General features: G+C 42.3%; 1 protein-coding gene and 1 long non-coding RNA gene across 2 annotated transcripts in view; one reads left to right on the forward strand and one right to left on the reverse strand.

Annotated features, from left to right (window-relative positions):
- Positions 1-12972, reverse strand: part of CNTNAP2 (contactin associated protein 2) — a 1606913-nt gene that overhangs the window by 870364 nt on the left and 723577 nt on the right. The window lies entirely within an intron of this gene.
- On the forward strand, positions 7159-12719 carry LOC142827256 (uncharacterized). Its single transcript, XR_012901857.1, has 3 exons — positions 7159-7295; positions 11120-11159; positions 11731-12719. It is a non-coding gene; the product is annotated as an uncharacterized LOC142827256 (long non-coding RNA).

The following is a 12972-nucleotide window of genomic DNA, read 5'->3' on the forward strand; positions in this document are numbered from 1 at the left end:
GAGAACCCCCCACTGGCCTGCTGGGAATCCTAGACTGGACTGCACAATTGCTCTGGCTGGGGATGGCTTGCAGGCTGGGAGTTTGAACTCCTCTCTTCATCAGAATCTGACAGCACATACAAAGAGGTAGAAATTGTGAGACACACAATACTCAACAATTAAACACAGAGAGAAGCATCTGTTACTCCTGCCTAAGAGGAAACTGTGCATATTGGGTGACCTCCTAGTTACTTGCATTAAGAACATAATTTTCAATACAGACATGTAACTCCTTTAGTTATAGATGGGCGTCTAGCTCACAGTAGAAGCCCCACTTGACACCATTTAGTGAACTATTATACATCTGACCTAAGGGATTCCTAAAATACCTTGCACCTCCCGTACCTTTTGCAAATTTATACTGAGACTATCTGTCAAGCAGCTGTTTGTTCCCTGTAGTATCCAGAAAGCATATTGCTTCTTTAGACATGCCTCTCCATGGCCCGGAACTTCAGTTAGAAGCAGTCCTGTGGAACCTTAGGGTGTGTCTAGACTACCTAGTTTTGTCGACAAAAGTGGACTTTTGTCGACAAAACTATACCAGCGTCTACACTACCGCTGAGTTCTGTCGACATAACGTCGACAGAACTCAGCAGTTTTGTCAACGCTGGTAAACCTCATTTTACGAGGCATAACACCTTCTGTCGACAGAACTCTGTCGACAGAAGGTGTTATTGCCTGTAACATTGCGTCCAGACTACGGAGTTCTGTCGACAAAGCAGCTTGCTTTGTTGACAGAACTCAATGTGTCTGGACGCTCTTTGTTGATGGAAGTTTTGTCGACAGTATCTGTCGACAAAACTTCCGTCGACAAAACACTGTAGTCTAGACGTACCCTTAGATACTAACAAAAATATATAGAACCATGAGCTTTTTTGGGTAAATCAGATGAGTTGGAGTGGAAATAACAGAATACAACATATATATATATATATATATATATAGTAGCCCAATGACTGAGGGTCTGTAATGCTGAAATGCTGGCTGTTCCCTCTTGGGGGTGCTGTTGCCTGAAATGCTGGCTATTCCCTCTGAGCGGCCCGTGCTGCCTGGGGAGCGTGGGGCCCAAACGGCTGCTTGCACCGCTTGCTCCCCTGTAGCGGCCCGGCTGAGTGGCACGGAAGTCAGCTGAGTGCCACGGCGGGAGGCGAAGGGGGACAGGGCAGTGACATGCAGTGTGACAGCAGCTCCAGGCCCTGATCCCTGGCCGTGAACGTCACCGCCCCGCCCCCCCTTCGCCTCCCGCAGCGCTCGGCTGACTTCTGCACTGCTCAGCCAAGCCGCCACGTGGGAGCAAGTGGCGCAAGCGACCTTTTGGGCTCCACACACCCCCATGCAGCATGGGGAGTGTGGCGCCCAAATGGCCATTTTGGCTCCAATCCCCTGAGTAAGAGGCAGGAGGAGGAGGAGAAGAGAAAGAGAGAGACAGAGAGAGAGGCATGAGGTGGAGGAGAGCTGGGGGGGGGGGGGGGAGACAGTAGGAGGAGGAGAGAGGGAGAAGGAGAGAGAGAGAGACCAGTGGCTCAGGAGAGAAGATCAACGTGGAGGAGAGACCTGAAAATCCCGTTTTATGATGGGTTAATTGGCTAGTATATATATATATAAAACAACGAAAGAAGTACCTGTCTATTATAGGATCTGTGTTAATGAAACTCATTAAATGGGCTGGATGTGTCCCATTCATAGCTTTTGATGTGAAAATGTGGATGTCAAAGGCAGGGAATTTTCACATTATTTCACAGTTAAATTAAATTTCATCTGCCATTTTGTTGTAGAGAGTTCTGAGAGATCCATTTGTAGATCTTTGAAGACTACCCAGGATTTAACTATCTTGAGCAGTTTTATATCATCTGCAAATGTTGCCACCTCACTTTTTTCCATTTTTCCAGATCACTTATGAATGTATTCAACAGTCATGGTCCCAGAACACCAAGAGACACTCCTATTTACTTCTCTCCATTTTGGAAACTGACCATTTATGCTTACCCTTTGTTTCCTGTCTTTTAATCCATGAGAGGACCTTCCCTCTTATCTCATGGCAGTTATTCTGATTAAGAGCCTTCTGCGAAAGCTCTTGTCAAATGTTTTTTTTCAAAACCTAAGTATACTGTACCCACTACGTACAGTATAGACTCTAAGTACTATATTTCTGGTGGATCCTCCTTATCCGCATGTTTGTTGACTCCTTCAAACAATTCTAGTAGATTCGTGAGGTACGATTTCCCTTAACAGAAACCATGCTGACTCTTCTCCCAAAAATATGTTCAAGTGGCATTGTATTTCATATAAACTTTTCATTTTATTTTGTAGTGCATAGGGTACCGGTAGCAGACATAAACATCTCCTGAATTCAGCTAACTAGCAGTGGTCACCAAAAAAGTAAATGTGGATAAAGAAGAGAAGTAGACTTTTTTTTCCATAAGTCAAAATCTTCAGGCAGATAAGATCAGCAATGCTGTTTCCCTAAGTCAGAATACAGTTAGATCTAGTTCTACTGTACTTTGCTATATGGTTATAAATTTAAGAATAAATTTCAAAAATTCAAATGTTCTAGGGCATTCACAGAGACAGTGGTACAAAAGCAGTTTCAGAGTGTTACACTTCACACAACGAACTATATCCTTGCAGGATTTCTCAAGTGAATCTGGAGAGTAATATTGTTTCTCTAAAAGGAATATAAAATCCCTGACATATTTATTTGCTGCACAGAAAACCAGAGGGATCAAAATACTTCTGTGATTATTTGAAGACAGAAATTAATTAACAATTAATTAACAAACATAAAAAACGTTTGTTCAGCACTTTGAAAATATAATGCTTATGGGACAGATTTTTAAATAGGCAGTGAACAATACAGATAGACTTCAAATGGGATTTTCAAAACTGCCTAACTTAGTTAGTTGCCTACCTGTTATTGAATTGAATAAGAGTTTGATGCCTTTGAGGCATTTAGTGACTATCTGCATTGTTAGGCACATAAATATCATTTTAAAATCTGTTCTATATCTTATTCTCCAGTCGCATATGTAAATTTAGTGCTGACTCTGTTAGGGTACGTCTACACTACAGAGTTAGTTCAAACTAACTTAGTTCGAATTAGTTAATTCGAACTAAGCTAATTCGAACTAACGCATCTAGAACTAAAAACTAGTTCGAATTAGCGTTTTGCTAATTTGAACTAGCATGTCCACATTAAGTGGACCCTGAACCGGGGTTAAGGATGGCCGGAAGCAGTGCCAGCAGGGCATCAGAGGAGGACTTAGAGCGTAGAGATGCTGTGTCAGGCTAGCTGAGGGCTGCGCTTAAAGGGTCCCAACCCCCACCCCGGACAGACAGTTCTCAGGGGTGCCCCGCTTGCAAAGCAGTCCTGGCTTGGATTGCCTGGAGTACCCACACTGGGCACATCACAGCACTCGGCCATCAGCCCGGCTGCACTTGCCGCAGGCTGCCATCTGGGGAGAGGGGGCAATCGGGGGGCTGCAGGAGAGCTTCCACCCCCAGAAGCCCGCAGAGCCAGCCCAGTCCTCCCCATCAGGGGCTCGTACCCCATTCCTCCCTCACCTCCTTCCACTCACCCTTCCCTAGCCCCCCTTCTTCTTGATGTACAAAATAAAGATAACGTTTCTTCCAACATTGACTCTGTCTTTATTGAACAAAACTGGGGGAGACTGGGAAAAGGAGGTGGGAGAGGGGAAGAGAAAGGCTGGGAGAGGGGAGGGCAACTAACATGATCAGGGGTTGGGAACAGATCCCAGATGAAGAGAGGCTACAGAGACTGGGACTGTTCAGCTTAGACAAGAGGAGACTGAGGGGGGACAGGATAGAGGTCTCTAAAAGCAGGGGTTGGGTGGAGAGGGTGCATTCAGAAAAGTTCTTCATGAGTTCCCATAAAGAAGGACTAGAGGACACCAAAGGAAAGGAATGGGTAGCAGGCTTCAAACTAGTAAGAGACAGTTGTTCTTCCCAAAGCAAATAGTTAACCTGTGGAACTCCTTGCTGCAGGAGGCTGTGAAGGCTACAACTAGAACAGAGTTTAAAGGGAAGTGAGATCAAGTCATGGAGGTTGGGTCCATGGAGTAGTCTTAGCCAGGGGGTAGGAGTGGTGTCCCTGCCCAAAGTTTGTGGAAGGCTGGAGAGGGATGGCACGAGACAAATGGCTTGGTCACTGTCTTCGGTCCATCCCCTCCAGGGTCCTTAGGTTTGGCCGCTGTCGGCAGACAGGCTACTGGGCTAGATGGACCTTTGGTCTGATCCAGGATGGCCATTGTAAGCTCAGGGCTCAGGGTCGGGGGTCTCATTGGACCCCCTTGATTTTCATGCACACCTGCTCCTGGGTGGCCAGGCTGGCAGCTCTCCTGCCCTAGCCGGCCACTTTCCTGTGCCTAGTGCGGAGATCGTGGACGAGGTCCACGATGTCCGCACTAGCCCAGGAAGGTGCCCGCCTCTTGCGGTCCCGGGCAAGCTCCCGGGAGCCGCCAGCCTGGTCCCGGGAAGAGGGGGTGGGCTGGGGGACATCGGGTGGGTGGCTCTGTGCCGTGCCAGGTGCAGGTTCTGCTGGCTGGATGCTGGCAGGCTTGCACCTGGCACGGGCACCGTAGCCAGCCCGTGCCCCTTTAAGGGGTCCGGGGCCGGGAGGGGGGCATAGAGTTTACCTGGTGTTGGCCATAGTGGCCACCAGGGAAACCTGGGGAGGGCTAGCCTCCCACTAGTTCGAATTAAGGGGCTACACACCCCTTAATTCGAACTAGTAAGTTCGAACTAGGCTTAATCCTCATAAAATGAGGTTTTCCTAGTTCGAACTAAGCGCTCCGCTAGTTCGATTCAAATTCGAACTAGCGGAGCGCTAGTGTAGCGCCTATGAATGTTAGTTCGAACTAACGTCCGTTAGTTCGAACTAACATTGTAGTGTAGACATACCCTTAGAGAAGCACAAGAGGTAAGTGAATAGTGGAATAAAACACAGAGGACAGCTTTATTTAGATAAAATGCTCCTTTAAGAAATAGAAGGGTTGTTTAACGGTGGACACTATAGCTAGTTAAATGATAATGGATATTTATCTGTAAAGCCACATTCCTGTGGCTTGCTGTAAATGGACAGCAGAACACTTGGCCTGTCCAGTACACCACCGTTTTGTTTCCCCCCAAGTGTCTTGTAATAGAAAATACTTCAGGTTGAATTTTAGTTCATTTGGGGCTCTAGTCTCTGTGGGTGTGTCTAGACAACAGCTTTTTTTTTTTAAGTGGACTTTTTTCGAAAAAACTTCCCCTGAGTCTAGACTGCTGCCACATTCTTTTGAAAGTAAATCAAAAGAACGCAACATTTTTTTCAACTGCGGAAAACCTTGTTTTATGAGGAAGAACTCCTTTTTTTGAAAGTACTCTTTCGAAAAAAAGTGCTATGTAATGCAAACTGTGCTTTTTTGAAAGAGAGCATCCAGACTGCCTGGGTGCTCTCTTTCGAAAAAGCAGCTTGCTTTTTTGAAAGTACTGGTTGTAGTCTAAACGCTCTTTTTCAAAAGAGGCTTTTTCTAAAGTATCTTTTGAAAAAGACTCTTTTGAAAAAGGCTTGCAGTATAGACGTAGCCTGTTTTATATGAAGAAAATCAATGGGAGCTTGTAATACCACCTAATTATTATTCTTAAATACAAAATAATGAAACGTGAAGACCATGAAGTAAGGAAACAGAGTGGAGAGTGCAACTTGTTCTGTTGTGCCAAAGAATTTCAATTAATATGAAAATCAAAAGGTAACCAACCTCCTGATCTGAGACTCCAAAATGAACAGAGATATGAACTACAGTACATAGCTACAGACAAATAAGAATAGAACTATTTTTAACTAGTATTTTTTTTAGGAGTTCACATAATGTTCTTATTGTTTTAAAGGAATACTATTAAGTAGTACAGGATATATATCCAATTTTCTTCAGCAAACTATAAATAAAGTGAATCTTTTAGATTCTGAGGCGGTAAACATTATCTCATATTCTAAAGAGGACAGATGGGTTTTGCAAGTGAAAACTTTGTACTTCTGCAGATATTGGAATTAGTCAAAAGTGTTTGTACCTATAAGATGTTGGAGCATTATTACGTGCAACTTTTTCCATGCAGAAGTAGAGGTTTTGTGCGGACCCCTCTACAAATTATGCCATATTTAGAAAAGATCAGCTACACTGAAAAACAAACACTTAGTAACCACTCCTGATGCAATTTTGTTTTGTTTCACTGATGTAGAGGCACTGCAAACTAAGTACACACCCCTGCTCGCAGAGTTGTATACATACCATTGCTGGCCTCATCACAAAGTTTACAACAACAGGAAATAATAATACTGAACATCCATATTGGCTCTGGCAATTTATGAACTTGGATTGGTGAAATTTTGCCCTGTAGAACAACAAGCTTTAAAGCTTATGTAAAAAAAGCTTTTAAGCTTATGGTGAAAGCTTTTAAGCTTATGTAACCCACACACCTATTGTGGTTACCATGCAGTGACACCTAGATCACAGCAACAGTTAAGACCAAGAGACTTCTATAGCATTGGCTGGGAGCCAGCTGGCTTTTACCTCAGAGGATAGAGGCTCCTATACTCAGCTCCAGAGGTCCCAAGTTCAAATCTGCCTGGTGGTGGTTACACTTACTCTGTACTATTTGTCAGGTCCGGAAAAGACAACCTCAATATCACAATTAAATACAAGGTGGAACTGGCTAATTTAGCATAAGGAGTTAACATTTGTTGAAAGAAACCATTCAAGATTAAATGGGCAATTAACACCGCTGCAATTGTAGAACCAAGGCTATTAGTGAGTTATAGTTTGTTGTAATGAGCCATAAGTCCAGTGTGTGACAATGTTATGAATTTAAAGCATCTAGGCTCATCTTTGGAAGGTGTTATTCATGTTTCCTTTGAGGAAGAGGACAAGAGGTCAAATAGGAAGTGTGCAGTGAGCAGGGTTAGCTGCTCACTGACCCTGTGGAAGAAGAACCACTCCCCTGAGCCTAGGTGGGCTGAGCCAGAGCCTGCCCCTTTAAGTCTAGAAAGGCCTGGGGGAGGGGCAGGAAGTATAAAAGATAGGCTCAGAAGCTTAGTAGGGTGCCAGCTGTCGGAGGGAGCAGAGGCCTATCCTGAAGATGCTGAGGAGGTGGATGACTGGCCTGGGCAACCAGACCCAGGCCTTGAGGAAGAAACCCTTTTCTCTGTACACCTAAACATGGACTATGCAGACCCTGTGAATCCGCCACTGCCGGGGAGCCAGGTACAAACTGAGGGGGAGTCCGGAACTGGCCCAAGGGAAGCGGAGGATGGTCAGGTAGACCTGATCACTCCTTAAGGTGTGTCAGCATGCTTCAGAACAGATTCCCTACTGACTCCAGTGGATGCCAAAGCTGCCACTGCTAGGGTCCTGGGCCAGGATGCTGTGGAGTAGGGAGGGCCCGCGTGCCCTCTATATTGGGTGGCAGTCTCCCCCTTCCCACTTGTGCTGTGAAAGCTGTTTGTTTGCCTGCCCTGCCCTGAACCAGGGCCTGGGCCACCATCAGACTTTGGGAACTGTTTGTGTGCTGGCCCGCCTTCAGACCCCTGGTCTTAAAGGGGCTGCCAGGCTAGGAAGTACAGGCCCAAGAACTGGGCAAGAGCTCAGAACTGGGTGATAAATCTTACAGAGTAATGGTTCAATTTTTCTGTGTGAGACGTGTTAACTGCCTCTTAACCTGGAATGGTCTCTTACCACACTGTTTCTCTGTCATGCTTTACTCTCTTCATCCCCTACTGTCCATCTTCCCTTTGCTCCATTATTTTATTGAAGAAAGGCTACACCAGTGTTGCGAGCGTCTCATTTTGTTCTGAAGACAATGATGTCTGTTCATGTCATTCTAATTATTACTGGGAAGGTTCTGAAGTTGTGGTCCAGCTACCAAAAAAACTCTCTCACGATTATATGAAACTGAACCCCTAGAATGACATCTGAATTGTTCAAGTGTATATATGACTTGGAGGCAAATCATTATTCAGGGAGAAAGAGGCAGTTTCTTGAGTAACTGAGACTAGTCCTGTACAAAGCTTTCAATTAAGCTTCTGAACTAAGATTTTGAACTTGAATCTGTATTTAATTGGGCACCAATGCAGTTAGCAGACTACTAGCAACTGATATAGTTTTAGTGGCCTGGTTTATCAGTAGCAAGAAGGCTACTGCTTTCTAAACAAACTATTAACAGGGTCAGTAGTTTCATTGCAAGGAATAATGATTTTGACTAAAGTTGGAGATCACAAATGTAGGTCTGAGGGAATGAAGTAAGACCTTTTGGCTAGCCAAATAAAGAAAAGGCTATTTCTAGGAGACATAACCAAATACCAGTTCAAAGTCCAGCATGATAAATCCAAATGTTAAGAGTCAGAATGATGTCACTTCCTGTAACAAGCCTTTTAACTTGTACACATAAAGAACAAATTTTTAAATCAAGCTTTCAAAAAATAAGATTCCTATATCTTGGAATATCAATATTGAATTATTTTTCAAAAGTCATAAGCCCTAGTAACCCTCCACTTTTTAAAAGCACCAAAATATTGATTTAAGAAGCAACATTGATATATGAAGGGTTTGAAAATTTTAGTTAATGTATTCTTGATCATTGCCTAAAACTTCCAAACATGATTTACTTTTATGTATCCCATAATCCCGTCGATGGAGCAAGAGGTGAAAGACCTTGCATCATAGTCTTACCAATGAACATCAGAATGTTAAAGCTTTTCATTCTGTCAGATAAACAAATTTTAAACAATTCATTACCATTGTATACAGTCTGGGACAGCAACTGTCACGGTCCATATCTAATCAGAATTGTCCAAAATAGTCCCCTTTTTCCACACAATGGAGATTCTAATGGAAATACATTGCTGCAAATGTAACTATATTAAAAAGTCTGAGAATACTTATTCTTGTGAAGTTGGGCATATGGGTATTTTCAGGATTGGGGTCTGTGCTTATTTAAGCCTATTTTTAACATCTAATTCAGTTTGGGTAAATTAATTTGACTAAGAAAACCCTAGGTTTTTTTTTCCATTTCTTGACTTGTGTTTAAATACAATTGGTTCAATGTAAGATAATATTATTTTATGTTTTATTTACAATATGCAATTCAGATAAACTGCTCTTTACAGAATTCGCCACCACTTCAAAAAGCAGTCTGAGATGAAACAAAGCTTATCAACAAGCTGCTCAGAGCATACCAGTGCAAAATCTCTGATGTGCTATTGTACAGCAGAGCCAATGTGGTTTACATATTCCACACATAATACTGATTGCACATTAAAGTAATGTTTGAGTTAAGAAAATTGAGTTAAAACAGAATAAAATGATTCCAGGCTGATGGCAATGTTTACCCCGAGGCAGTTCGAAACAGCCAAGATATGAAACTATGAATGAATAAAAATACTTTGCATGCCAATTTTTAAGCAGTTGCATAATACAACTTACAGCACTGAGATATAAAATGCATGCAAAATAGCTCATGCTCATAGGCTAATTTGAAAATTAAAGATAAGGGTGCTTTCAAAAGTTTGGGTCTTATTAAAATGCCAAAATATAAAAAGGGTGATTAGTTTGGTATATGAACTAGGGCCCTACTCAATGGATTTTTTTTCCCCCTGAACCTGAATGGGAACATAATTGGACAATGATTGCTATTGATTCTTAAAATGACACGATCCATTTGAAATAGCATCTTAGCCATTTTGATGCAATTCCAATCTTCTCAATGTTTCTGGGCCATCACTGTCTTGTCCACTGCAATTTCAATAAAACGTCACATTTCAAAGGAACACAATAAAGTGAGAGTGATTTTTGAAGTGAACACCAGCATAATGTTAAATCTCAACTTTTCTTTATGCTGAAATAGTAGAACAAATGCATATTGTGTTGCTAATATCATATCTTAATTTTTTTTTTTTTTTTGCAGGAAAGAGTCAGTTTTGATGAATTTTCCATTTTGAAAAAAAATGCAAAAGCAACGGCTTGTAATGGTAAAAGCATAATGTTTTGAAATTAAAACATTCAGTTTTTCTAGTCAAAATACTTTTTGTTTAGTTATTTGTAGTTAAAGATAAAGAATTGAAAAAAAACCCAACCATTACCAGAATTACATTTTTTAATCGACTAGACCTTTTTTTATTTTTAGTTTGTGAAATTGTCTGGGATTTTTATTTTTTGCTCAAATTTGTGATGAGTAAATTTCTCATACACAAACAAAACCATTTTTTACCAAGCTCTACTTTACTACCTGAACAGAGACATCTATTCTATCCAATCCCAAGTGTGATCAGAGATGGCCGAAATATGTTCCCATTCACCACAAAACAAGGATTCTACTGGAAATACTGAGATCCAAACCCACAACGTTCACTATAATACTCACTTTATTGATTCACTAACATAAATAATATTACATATACACGGGAAAGATAGTTAAGAACTCTCTTGGGTAAGATAACTTGTAGGTTATGTGTTAGTTCAGGCTGGTAAAGTTTCTCTATGCAGCAGGATGTGATAAAAGCATGAGTTAGGTTTATTCACAGCCTGTATTTAATGTCTGAATTATGACAGAAGATCAATTGTTCAAATCTCCTTACTGCATCTATGGAAAATACAGTGCTATGAAGATATATTTCATTCCCTTTGTTTGGAATTGCCCTTAGCTATCACTGTCAAACTTAGGGTCAAAACTTAGACAGACTGAAAAAGCATAGGTTTGCATTAGACTTCCCCTGCAACCCTCAGGGATGTGTTCAATTTGTAGCATTACCTAATATCACTAGCAACATTATATTCAATTCATGCATACTGAATAATCTAGTATCTAGATTATGCTCCAGGAAATATATGTATGCTCCAGGAAAAAGTAGTTTGTTTAATTCAATCAGAATTTCATTCACAGTACAGAAATTATAAAGATGTCCTGAATTTTTTAAAAAAATGGATTGTTAAGGTATGAGACATCTAGGTTTTAAAAAAAAATCTTGTCGAAAGCCAACCAGTACTCGTTAAACATTGCCAAAGAATGTAACCTTCTCTCTTTTCATTGGTAGGTTTCTATTCTGCATGGATATGTATTTTGACATTCATGAGGTAAAGCACATGTGTAACTTTAAACATGTGCGCAGTCCCAAGTAATGTTGCCACTTGCCACCCTTCTAATTGCTGTTTATTGGAGGCACCACCCCCACTCCATGTCTTCTTCTCTCCCCCCCCCCCCACAAAATACTGCCTCTGTCACACACTCTTCTCCCCCATCCCTAGCTAGATCTCTCAAGAAGTCTGCATAGACAGTGGTCCCCAACGTGGTGACCGCGGGCGCCATGGCGCCCACTGGTGCATTTATGTGTACCCGCCTAGTAACCAGGGCCAGCCCGAGCCATTCTTGTGCCCTGGGCCCCTTGGCGCATGGCACATACGTGGTGCCACCCCAGGTGCACGGCACATGCGTGGCCCCCACCCCTGGGCATGTAGCACATGCACGGCCCTGCCCCCAGATGTCTGGCAGCCCCAAAAGGTTGGGGACCACTGGTATAGAAGTAGGTGGCGGCGCCGGCTAAGCAGGGGCTGGTGTGAGTTAATGATGCAGTGCCTTCTTCGGCCAGATGTTTGATTTTTAGTGTTGCCAGGTCCCATTCAACTGGACTTTCTGCTTGAAACCCAGGAACCTGGCAATCCTGAAAGACACCTACACACAGGAGCCAAAAACTGGACTGTCAAGAAACAGCCTGGGTAGGTGACAACACTACCACTGGAAATACTTGCATGTTTAAAGGGAAGTCTGTGCACGGGAGCAAGATGCCTCAGCACTTGGCAAGATGGAGCCCTTACATCTTGAAAAGACTCAAGAATATTAATTGTTCATCAATTAATTGTTCATTAATCCCCACAATGCTTCTGAAAGGTACAGATATCGAAGCCATTTTCATAAATGGTCTCCAATTTTAGGTGCCTCCAACTCTGGGTACTCACATTTTAGACACCCTTATAATTTTCTGAAGCACTGAGCACTAGCTTCTCCCACTGACTTCTAGGTCCTCGGCAAGTCTGAAAATCAGATCCAAGATGTTTTCTGGACATCCCGATGTTGAAGCTATCAAATCAGAGGCCTAAATGAATTACCAAGTCTGTAGAACAGTGGTCCCCAACTTGTGGGGCATGCTCTCCAAAGAGGGCTCAGAGGGAATACCACCCAGACCTGTTCTAGCTCCATCCCCATACCAAGCCCCAGCCTTGGCCTCTGGTTTTGACTGTGTCCCTACTTCTGGCTTGAACCTGGGAATGGCCCCAAACCTCCCTCTCTCAGGCACAGCCCCGCTTCTGGGTGTGTTCCCCAACTACAACTCCCAAGGGGCACAAGAAGATTCCAAGACAGGAGGAGCGGCATGACAAAAATAGCCTGGGGACCACTGGTGTTGAAGCAATTTGTGTTTGTGCTTGATGTAGCTTTCACAGGTTCTTGGCACCCAAAACTATTGTTAGACCACTGGTATGTAGATTCTTCTTGTGTTTCACTACACAATTTATATAATTAATACTTCATTTTATATTATATTATATACAGTGCTGTGTGTTAGATTATATTCTCATGCCTGATACATACCAGTGGGATTTACTCAACCTTTTTTTAAATTGGATTGACTAGTTTGTGATATTTGTAACAAGGATTTATATATACATGGTTTTTATTATTTGTTGTTAATCTTGTAGTAGTTACTGAAAAACTATTGAAAAAATTACAATCTGTGTTTATTTTAAAATTCATTAAAAATGAGCACTGATGCTGTAAATGAAATATCCTAGCTAAAGCTGGTGGCATTGGCACTTGTGCAGCAAACAGCAGATACATGGCCGTGTTCGTAAACACTGCATAGTGTAGACAAAGCCAACAACTTGTTCCTTATTA

Source organism: Pelodiscus sinensis, chromosome 2 (genome assembly GCF_049634645.1).
Source record: "Pelodiscus sinensis isolate JC-2024 chromosome 2, ASM4963464v1, whole genome shotgun sequence".
Lineage (NCBI taxonomy): Eukaryota > Metazoa > Chordata > Testudines > Trionychidae > Pelodiscus > Pelodiscus sinensis.